At 36.4% G+C, this 12093-nt stretch overlaps 1 long non-coding RNA gene across 2 annotated transcripts; it reads right to left on the reverse strand.

Moving 5' to 3' along the window:
- Positions 1 to 447: 447 nt before the first annotated feature.
- LOC114646409 (uncharacterized) lies at positions 448 to 8073 on the reverse strand. Of its 2 annotated transcripts, none has more exons than XR_003715332.2 (3): positions 7856 to 8073; positions 3239 to 3666; positions 448 to 738 (listed from the first exon to the last, which is right to left on the reverse strand). It is a non-coding gene; the product is annotated as an uncharacterized LOC114646409 (long non-coding RNA). The 2 variants fall into 2 exon arrangements; XR_003715331.2 differs by having other exon boundaries at positions 7852 to 8073.
- Positions 8074 to 12093: the final 4020 nt, after the last annotated feature.

Genomic DNA, 12093 nt, shown 5'->3' on the forward strand with positions numbered 1-12093 from the left:
GTGAAAATAAGACTTGTACTTTATGAGAGAATTGAATAAATGATTTATGTACATTATGATGGCATTTATACTAAAAGACATAATGTAAAGAAACGCTTGCTCTAAAATTTCTTATAATAATGTGCACCAATTTTATGCATTCTTAACCTTTATAGGAAAATGTGTGATGCTTTAAAAAAGGTCAGGAGTTGAAGGCATGACTGTTTTTGCCGTGTTCTTCACTGACAGTTTTGAAAAATCTGAAACCATGAAGGAATGAAAGAAGAAAAGAATTATTATATTACATTTTTTCTTTTGTTAAATATAGCCAGCTCTCAGTACTTATACTGTACACAGTAGTTCTTGTTATGTTTGTCTCTGTGGACTTTGGAAAAATAATAAGGAAAATTAATAAACATACTTGTTTGTATATATTTAGTTTGGCACAAATGACAAAGGCAGAACAAGTTCCAAAAATGGTTGGGTGCCAACTGCATCAAACCCATTTAATTCAAAAAATGAAACTAACACAACAGGTGATTGGTGGCACTTAACCATAAAGAATACAGGTAATCATCTCAAGTTTGCCTTCTAGCACCATCAAAGTGAAATGTCGGGCTTTACAGGAGTTCCAATCGTTTGAGTGCTCTGGTCCAAAATGCAACACCACCTTCTGAGGATATCCACCCTTATACTGTCTGGACTGGTTGGGCCAGGGCTTCTCAGGTTCAAATGCTCGTAATGGCCATCTTCTCATTGCTGTGAAAAGGAGACAAGGCCATTAGTGACATCGCTCCCTCTCGTTCCAGGGTGATAGTGCATACCTCAGATGAGCCTGGAAGGTGATCTTCTGGCAGACATGCCTGACATTACTTTTAATACTAGTAAACAGTATGCCTTTTGAAATCTGTAATTAGAAAACTAAAAATATGTTAATGAAGGCAATTTCTTAAATGTCTTTTCTTAATTTGTTTTTCTTGTCTATAAATTAATCTGGCAAAGTATTTAAATATCTAAAAAAATGAAGTTCTTTTGGGTCTCAGGTGTGACTGAAGAATCTTTATTGTTTTTCTCTGGGTCCTGCCAACTATTATACTTTCATTCCAGGCATCTAAGTTATAATAGACAGTGTGCTGAATTTGGAATTTTACACTTTGGCTTCATTCTGTCAGCACAGAAACATTTCCAGACTCAGCCACTAACTCTCTTTTCCAAACATTGCATTCCTTTTACTGTTTAAGAAAAACATGGTATTGGGTAACATTTCACACTTATTGAATTTGGGGACTGATGGGCACTTAAGGTCAGGAGTGACTTGAAAGTTAATGTTTAGTTATGTCTGAAGCATCTGCATTAGTATTATTAATTTAATAGGCATGTAATGTACAATTTCTATGTAGAAACCTTTAAAAATTAATTACGAATAGACAAGTCACAAGATGACAATATCTTTTAAAACATTAAAAAAAAAACTTCTATTATTTCTATTAGGAAGTATTGTGGAAAATACTTCATAAATAAAAAAAGAGTCTTGAACATTCATTACAAATGAACTCTAACATGGACGTCCTTCATTTTCACCAGCTGATGGAGCCACTATGTGTTTTGCTTAATGCAACATGGCAGACTGTAGAAACCTAACTGAAGGCTTCCTTTAATCAGCAAGGTTCATTTACATATAATGACTATGAAGCAATTCAATTACACCAATCAGCATACAGATAAATGGTATAGTCCACAAACACACTGCTGCCATTAAGCGTTACAGTATGTAAAGCCACAATATTGTTAATCATTAAGTCACGGTTGAATACATTGTGAGAAGTAATAAGACTTCTTTCATGTGAGTTAAATGTTACATATGATCTCATTTTTGGCAGCACTTTAGGCTACATAAGAGTAAATGAGTAATAGGTACATTTTTTGCAGTACCTAAACTAAAACGTTACCTTATTTTCTAATTTAAATGTATTGGTACAAATAAAGTCAGGATGTCCTAGTTCAGGGGTATCCAACTCCAATACTGGAGGGCCACAGTGGCCACAGGTTTTCATTCTAACCCTTTTCTTAATTAATGACTCGTTTTTGCTGCTAATGAATTACTTTTACCTTCATTTCAGCTGAGTTACTATTTAAGATTTAAACCCCTCAATTTTTTTTATTCCTTAATTACAAGCTAAACAATAATGAGATACAAAATGAGTCAACACATGATCAGCTAATTTGTGTGCATCACACGATTTGTGAATAAAGACAAGCGATGGTCTATGTAATGTTGCTTCGCAAAAAGGTTCACAAAACATTTTGATGGTGCTTTTTGCTGTGGTAGAATTAGAGCACCAACAAGCCATGGAATTATATAATGAGTTAAACTAACGTAATTAAAGTATCACCTTCTAATTATAAAAATGGTTGGAGTGGAATTGGTTGGAGTCTGAGGCCCCCATCTTAGCAGGTCTTATGTTGGCTCACTTCACATCTTGTTTTTATGTGGCTGTCATTTAAGGAAAAAAGAAGCAATTCCGATGATTGTTAAATAAAAAAAGGCAATGACAATGAAAGGAAAAGACTCCAGTCTTACTTTATCAGGCAGGCAGTTTCAACCCCTTTTTTTCTTTACTCATGCACTGCACTCTGCATTCACAGTTATAATGCATTAAAGCATGCAAGCCAAGTGGAGTTGTGGTAAATCCATTCTTGACACCAGTTTAGGATCTCCTCAACTAAAGCAGTATGTATAGAGTTGTTGACCCATAGAAAATTATTGTTGTGGAAACATGAGATCTTGATGGTGATGGTTACCTTGAAGGAGTTATGCATAATGTATTAAAAAGTACTGTTCTCTGTATCAAAAGTTCTTTTTTCAGATGTAAAGTTGCTCCAACTTAGGTTAACAATGAACAGATAAGATTTAACAGGTCTAACAGATTGACAGATAAGATGTTTGATTATATGGGATCAAACAAGACTTTTGTTGTGTGAGTAACACTAAGATGCCATTTTCTTACCCACTTGGTGGGAAGATCAGGTTCTGACCATTCTGTTTATTTCCCCAATGTTCCCATACTTCCCAACACTTCAAAAAAATCTTTCATCCACATGATAGCTTAAATTGAATTTGTACAGTAAGTTATTGTTACTCTGTTGATACAAAACTTCTGAAGCTATCGCTTTTTAAAATTTCCATATTACCATATACAATTAAGTAATATAGCACACAATAACATGTTAGAAAGAAAGAAAATTATCATTGACTTACAATATTGTTTCACAGAGAAAGGCATGTTTAACAATAGTTTAAGAAACAGTCTCAGTGATAGAATAAGACTTTTGGCAGACAAGGCGAGACCATTCTGCTCATCAGGCTTCATCATTTAGTTGTTTACAATTGTTGGTGGCTTGCTAGACAATAACACTGAGAATAGGTGATTCCATCCTTGTCATTTTAAAGTCTTGCTACATGAGTGAATCTCTCGGTCTGAATGTCTCTTTGAAAGTGCTGTTATGGTGTCCATAAATTCAGGTTCTGGTCGAAGACCCGACTTTAAATCCTGTTGATGTATTATTCGTTTACTGTAGTTGTTTCTAACCCTTGAGGATTGCTTTCTCTGACAATGTCTTTCACTTGTTGGAATTTTATTTCGACATCTTCAATGATATCTTGCTAGGCAGGACAAACAGGAGGTCCTGAAGAACAAATGTTGAAGTGAGCAGCACAGATTGTATAAAGGGTTTCTAGTAGGAATTGGCAAGAGACTGGTCAGGGAGTTTAGCAAAGTCACTACGCTGAAACATTACCAATCTCTCATTGATACTGTATTTAACCATGTGGTTATTTTTGTATAGCCCAAAAAAAGTGCCGCAATGGACTTTAACATGCCCTGCTTTTTGACAGCCCCCCAGCCTTGACTCTCTAAGAAGGCAAGGAAACCCCCACCCCAAAAAAAAAACCCTAGTAGGGAAAAAATGGAAGAAACCTTGGGAAAGGCAGTTCAAAGAGAGACCCCTTTCCAGGTAGGTTGGGTATTTAGTGGGTGTGAAAAAGAACAGGATCAATACAATACAATACACAGAACAGAACACAAATAATCCTCAATACAGTATAATAGTAAAATAAAAATATAAGTACAGTGCAGAATTTAACAGTAGATTATATCACATAATATGATTTGGATTTGTTTAGAGTCCTGGAGACCACAGCCATCAAGCTGCCTCTCCCAGTTGGTCATTCCACAGCTGAGATAGCGCTGGGCCAGCCAATCCAATGAAAGGACTCCTCTACCCGATGAAGTAACATGACAATTGACAAATCAGTTGTCCAAATTCAGCTGATGCAACTTTTAGACTGTTAATTAGTACTTTTACAAAAGAACTAAATCACCGGAGTGCTGCATAACATAAGGGTTTTTGAGAGCACTCAATGACACAGTGTTTTGATGCAGGAGATACATGAGGGACACTATGTTTTGGAGACATGAGAGAGGCTTTGTATACTGTATGTGAGAGAGACAGTTCTGAGGATGCAAGGAAACACCATGCTGTAAGGGAATGAAAGCATCAGTGTTTGAAAGCTTGCAAACCTACAAAATGAAAATGTGCCCAAGTATCAAGAGGAAAAAGACTGCCAATGGCGTATACTTTAAAGGAATGTCTTAATGGAAGAAAAGACTCTCAATGTCCATGGACATCTCCACTGGTTTAAAAAAGGACTGCAAATTTTGTAACTGCTCTAGGTGGCAGTGATATTTCAGTTTTGATATTAATTGTAGTTTTATTTTATTTTATAAATTTCATTTTTATTTCATTCTAGTTTTCAGTGGAGTCAATAATTTTTATTTTTATTTAGTTCTGTGTTTAAAATTTTAGTTTTTATTGCATTTAGTTCTGACTTTTTTACATAATATTAGTACAATTTTAGTTTTTTTTTCTGTTGCAAGACCCCAAATGCTGGGGTCAACAAAATACACTCGCAGTTCATAATGCCGTTAAACACAGCTTGACTATCAATGATCGAACAGATTAAGTGGCCTAATGAATGTCGTCAGCAAGATCAAATGTTTCAACCAAAGAAACCAGTCTGTGCAAGCATGTTGCTGTTAAGCCTTAAATAAGCACGCATTTCCAGAGATTTTTTCATGTTGTAATGAAGTCCGTTGCGCAGATAGCCACACAGTGAAAATATTTGCTGGACGAGCGTCTGTAATGCGGGTGCACAGAAAAGGTCCTCAGCCACTGGCACCAGCAGACTGTATGTTGACGATTTCTGCTTCCAGTACTGAAGCACCGACGTGCGGTGATGTTCATGGGTGCTGAGGCACTGACTCCTTCAGAGTCAGAGTTACAAATATATGAACCCAGAAGAGTAGCTTATTCACTATTCAATTGGCAGCATGCACATTGACTACTGGTTATGTTTCATATCTCATCAACATTCTTTACACACACATATGTAAGATACATACTTGGCTAAGTAAGAACATTACATTTATAGTGATGAGAGAGAGCTCCTCACCCTCCATGCTCCTCACCCTCCATGTGTTCCACATTTGCAGTTGCAATTTCAAAATTCAAACTCATTCAATTCAAATGAAAGTATAGAGTGGTGTACAAAAAAAACGGATTTCAATTTTGGCCTTAATTGAAATATTTAGTTGTTTTTAAAAGCTTTTAATTCTGATGTTTTAATCAAATTTTAATACAGACTGTTCAACAAAAGGATAACAAGGAAAACAAAAGACTATTTTATTTAAGGTCAAAATTTAGTTTTTAAATATTGGATTTTTTTTCTTAGCCTGATCCCATTTTTTATGAAATTGAAAAACATTTATCGTCTTACCTTTTTTTGTAAATAAAGTCCATGTGCCTATCCTTCTCCACAAAAATCTCACTTTCTTGTAAAAGTCCTCCTTATTTTTCATTAGTTTTAAAAGTCTAAATCTTCCATAAAAATAAACGGAAAGCTGCAGTGCACTTGACTTTCTGATATCACTAACTTATTGGCACAGAGAGCCTCTGCGTAGAAGAACAGCAGAAACAAGCACCTATTGGGCTTCAGTGCGGCTTGGTACTGTCTGCCTCAACTCGTACCTTTTCACTGCGGTTTTATGTCCAGTCAGTACGATTAAATAAGATATTAGCCAGACTGTGGAAAATCAGGGTGTATAATAAACACACGTGCAAACCTTATTTTGGCCACATACAGAGAGACAGCAACAGACACACGAAAATTGCATGCATCATCCCAGTGTATGAGGGATAGCGCTGTCCAAAATGCTGCACCTTGCGTTTCACCCCTATATTTGATCAGGAAATGCGCAAATTCAGCAATTTTAACTATAAAAATGATCAAAATTAATAGGATCATACAGAAAAGAAATTTATAGCACAGACCAGTGGACAAATTTATTTTATGTTATCATTATTAATTTTTTTACTTTTCATGATGACAGGTGAGACCGCATGTCACTATATGAAGTGCAGTCCTGGTACCAGAGAAGAGCTGGACTTCCACTAAGCACTGATCCATCTGGCCCTGCACTGAAACTCCGAGACTGTTTTCTTCTTCTCACACGCTACATTTGCTTTTATTATAATCTGTAATTAAAGTATTTCCACATGTTACTTCCTCACTTTCTACCCACAAGCATCTGTGCAAAAGTCACCATCATCAACCACACTTGCTTACTGCTTCAACCCGACGAGCCAAATGTGCGTAACAAACAAACAACGATACTTTACGGAAGTTGCGCCACGTGACTATAGTAAGCCCAAGTTACGAGATCACTGCATAGTGAACAGCAACATACAGTAGCAACACTGCAACGTAACTGAACGATCATAGTGACCTACAAACAACCCCTCTGCACAACTGAACCGGATTGAATGAAAATGCTATTGCTGTTTTTTCTGTTTTTACTCAATTTTCGTTCTCGTTTTAGTTCGTTCACATAACACTAGTTTTTATTTTTATTTAGTTTTAGTTTCTCTGTCTTAATTTCAGTTCTCATTCTTGTAAAACGAAAAACAATATTTTAAGTTCTAGTTCTCATTTTCGTTATGAAAATATCACTGCTAGGTGGACAACCTGACATGAAGTTTGCTATGTGACATCACAGAATGGTTAAGGGATTCTCCTGTGTAACTCATGTCCTACAGTATAACTGAGACATGTCCTTAATCGGTTGTTTCTGTGGTGGAAGACTGGGAGAAGACTATGAGGTGTGGCTCTAGCAGTGTGTGGCCTGCCATTGCTAAGGTATTCAGGGGTGAGTACTGCAGGGTGTGCATGCAAATCAAGGTTAATAAGCTGAGATTCAGTATATGGGCATTTTGTATACCAATAAAAAGCATCTAGTAGGCTAGAGTAGTGCCTTTTGTAGAAAAAGTCACAATAAAACAATCCTTTTTCTTGTATGGTCTGGCTCTCTCACCCATATATTCCTATGAGGAAACCATTGTTCTAATATTTTCCGGGACAACATCTATGTATTTTATTATCCTTTTCAGCTTTATCACATTTTTCCTTGAAGGAAATGTTGTATCGTTTTTAAATGCAATCTTCATTCAGTCTCTGTGCCAAGGAAAATGAAATCTTCAGCACAATCCGCTTCATTATCTGTTTTCAATTTGATGATGACATCAGTTGACATAAAACATTGTATGAGCACTACATACTGATAGATAGACAGTATCTGTAGTTTTTCCAAAAGAGAAATGTATATGTTTCTCTAGCAAAATATTGTTATAAAGAGAGTCCATATAGGGAGGATAAAACTATCAAAAGACAGTCTACAAAAAACTTTAAAGTATTAAGTTCATTTTATTAAATACCATAAAAGGAGAAATAAACAAGAAAAAAAAATAATATTGTACCTACTAAATTCCAAGCACAGAAAACAGCCAAAGTCCACAGTCCATTCACCAATCCATTTTTAAACTCACTTGTCCTAAGCAGGGCCTGATTGCTCCTGACTTGCGTTAGATGCTTGCTGGGAAAGTCCAGAGTTCAACATCCAAAAATCAATAAATAAGAAACTAGTGTAAAGGCCAGTAAAAATCATTTCAGTTAAAATGGTCAGAAGGTTGCAAGAATTTACTGAGTACAGAAGGGAGTCAAAGAACAAATTTGTGAGACCTGATGCCACGAAAAGGAATATGTAGCAAAAGGTAATTTAAATAATCTTTACATAACTGCAGTCCAACTGTACTGCCACAGTAAAGAAGGGGCAGCATTTTAATGAAGTTGAGCCAGAAGATAAGACGTGTTAAAAAGCCATGCCAATTTTGTCAACCGAAGGTCAAATTGATCTATTGTCAAACCTAAAACAAAACCCACCGATCAAAGTAAAAAAATTAAAGCACTGGAGTCTTTTCCCAGAAAAACACAGAAACCATAAATAGACCTGCTAAGTTAAAGTTTCTACCTGCAATTTTTTGGGGTCCTGGATGTACATGGCTCTGATATTAATAGCTGTGCATTTGTGACATCATATGGATCAAAAACCAAAAGATACATATCAAAACCAAAATGTTAATGTAAATTGTAATCAAAAATACAAAGCTGAATTAACCTGAAATATTTCAAAACAACAAAGATATTAACATTTAAGAGTTTGGATTGAATCCAATTGAGGACAACCAGGAAGTGTATGACATGACCTGCATACTTTTTGAATACAACCATGTTACACACCACACACTTTTGGCTGAACTTACTCAGCAACAGCATAGGAACCATTCCAAAATTCTTCTACTTTTTCCTCTTCATCTTTTTCCACTTCTATGTGGGGTCGATGTGCTTGATCAACCTTCTCCATGCAGCTCAGACTTGTACCTCCTCGCCAGTCAAACCCTTTTCCTTCAGATCTCTTCCCACTGTCCTTCCATTCCCATCACTCTTTAGCCCACATATTCACTGTCTCTCCTCATGTTGTAAGTTGCCTTGGATAAAGGCATCAGCCAAATAAGTACATTTAAATGTAAAATGTTTTGTAACTCTACACACTCATCCCAACATTCTCATTTCTGCCACATCTAACTTCTTCTCCTGTGCTCCCTTTACTGTCCACATCTTAGCTCCATGCCTCATTTCTGGTCTTGCCACTGACTTAAAAACCTTACCTTTTCTTCTACTTAATTCTTCAATCACACAATACTCCTGATACCTTCTTCCAATTGTTTCATCCACACTGCACTTCATCAGTTATTGCTACATCTAATTTTCCATCTTGGGCTACCACTGATCCTAGATATTTAAATGTATCCACTTTCTTCAACAGCTCTCCCTGCAGGCTAACTGAATCCTTATTATCATTAAAGCCCTTCTCCATTCTTCCAAGTTCCTCTTTTCAGGTGCTACAAGACACAATGTCATCAGCAAAAAACATGCATTTTATCCCTGGCGTTTTATCCCATGACTCAACACATTCATAACCAGATCAAAGAGGTAAGAACTTAAAAGAAGATCACTGATGTGGACCTGCTGTAACTGGGATCTTGTTTGTTACCCTGATACTGCTTTCCACCCTCATCCTCACTCAGTGGCATAGCTAGGGGCGGGCGGAGGGGGCGGTCCGCCCCAGGCGGCACATTTTTGAGGGCGGCATTAATGGCCAAAAGGCTCAGAACACTTCATGTGTAAGCAGCAGGATTCAGAAAAATATCACTCATGAATGAATTCTTTGATTTTCATCCACAAATGCTTCAAAAATCATTTTCAGATGGTCCTTCTGTGACGGCATCAGACATGGCAGTTGAAATTTATGAGGCAATAACAAAAATAAACAGAAACATTAAATAGATAGATAGATAGATAGATAGATAGATAGATAGATAGATAGATAGATAGATAGATAGATAGATAGATAGATAGATAGATAGATACTTTATTAATCCCAAGGGGAAATTCACAAATTCATTACACAGATAATAATTTCTAGGAAGATAAACAACTAATTCACAATGTATAATTTCATTTCGTTAACAATCTGAATGCATTCTTGCTCATCACTATCACTTGTACACCACACCGGTTCTGGTTTTCGCAGCATAATTATATTAAACTAATAATCAGAACACGGCTTTCTGTACTATATTCTTGTCTAGTTGATGCTTATAAATAATTATATGTGAAAAAAATATTGCTGTTTCTCTATATATAAATAAATCTATGCAAAATGTATCGTAATTTTTCTCTAAACGTCATTTTAATTTTCTATTTAAATAGGTTAACATATTCAGATACGCTGGAGGGCGGCAAATTGAAACCCCGCCCCACTCCGAGTGGGGCGAATTTGAGCTACGCCACTGTCCTCACTCCCGTTTTCATATCGTAGACCATCCTCAAATACTCCTCAAAATAGCAATGCCCATAAGAAAATCAAGATGGCATTGAGGGAGAACATCACTTCCTCTTTTCAGTATTACTAAAAACATATTTAACACCAACATAGATGTGACCACAAGATTCCTTGACCTCTAATACCCAAAAAGGTTCTAAATCATTTTTAGTGGTCAAAGGAAATCTGTAAAAAATCAAAAACAAGAGCCTGATCATAACCATAACTGAATCATAACACCAATTACCTTATCACTTGAAGGCCTTAACACTAGAATTACCAGAGCCAACGAAAAAACTTGTAAATCCGACCCATCTTAAATCCCTTCTCACCTCTCCGTCAGCCTCTTTTGTCTTGTAAATGTGTCAAGAAGCCCAAGCAGCAAGCGGTTACTGATTACAAGCGCAAGATGGCATGCGAATGGGGGGGGGGCTAGGTGGTTTTGTATCGTGATCGTGACTGAGAGAATAAAAGTAAAAAAAAAACACTAACTTTTACAAGTACTATAAATTTACACAGGCTGTTACAGACACAAATCAAATGGATGTTTTTATTGTATAATATTAACAATAAGAGCAGCTCACTACTCAAAACAGTAAATTTGCCAGGGAGCCAGATTCGAACTCACAACCTCCAGATTACAAGTCAGCAGATCTTACCACTACACCACGGAAGCATTTTGTTGTTTATTACTAAAACATGAAAAAACTTTTCTGTTTTAACGATGTGTTTACAAAGATTGTTGTAGACACAAAACACACATCAAATTATTTCCCCTTACAGTTCTGGGTAGCTTACTCCCAGATAATCAATCAAGGCAGGAACTGGGAGAACTTCTTGCCCATTCTGAGGCGGTGGGGGGGATGGTATAGCAGGCTGCTTGCTGCTTGAGCTTATCGACACATTTACAAGACAAAAGATGCTAAATGGAGACGTGCGAGTGGATTTAAGGTGGGCCGGATTTACGAGTTTTCTTGTAAGCTCTGGTAATTCTAGTGTTAACTCAATGAAAGGACCTAGCTGCGTAGAATTCACTGTCTTAAGTTAAAAAAAGAAAAAAAAAACGAAGGATAATGAAACTAAAACAACAGACAGATAATACTGAAATGTAATTACCATCTACACATGCACATCCTAATATATGCAATATAAAATCATAGTGCAAATTAGTAAAAACAAAGAGGAAACTATTATTTGAGTGCACACTTGTTTATTTAATGGACTGTGTCCTTGCAGAAGTGTTGTCCCTGTGCCAATGTGTCTCTTATAACTGGCAAGACTAAATGCAGGATTATGCAGTATGATAGCCTTGGGCAAAAAAGAGCCTGAGCAGCATCTCCAAGTACATTATGCTTTGTCATCTATCTCTCTTCTGACACTATCTCTAGTCAATCCAAACTCAATCCTGTAAACCATTTGAACTTTTTGAGCAATGTTACATTTAAATTTACTTACTTAGCAGGTGTTTTTATCTAAAGCAACTTACACAGGAGGTCAACATAATCAAGTAGACGTCAGTCTGAAGGACTGTTTGGGAACAAATGTTACACTTTTTCAGTCTTCCCCTAAACTGATATTACTTTCAAAGAAGATGACTGTGTAGAACAGTTCACTGGTCAAAATAGACTGGTAGAATACAGCATCCAGCTTCAAACTGCATATAGAAAGAAGAATGTACTCTTGTATATTTAATACAGCAGATCGGTCTAGTACGCATAATCCACTCTAATGTTTTGGTGGACCCCTAGATATGATTAGGCGTATATCGAGTCTACCT

This window comes from Erpetoichthys calabaricus, chromosome 2, assembly GCF_900747795.2.
Source record: "Erpetoichthys calabaricus chromosome 2, fErpCal1.3, whole genome shotgun sequence".
Taxonomy (NCBI): Eukaryota; Metazoa; Chordata; class Cladistia; order Polypteriformes; family Polypteridae; genus Erpetoichthys; species Erpetoichthys calabaricus.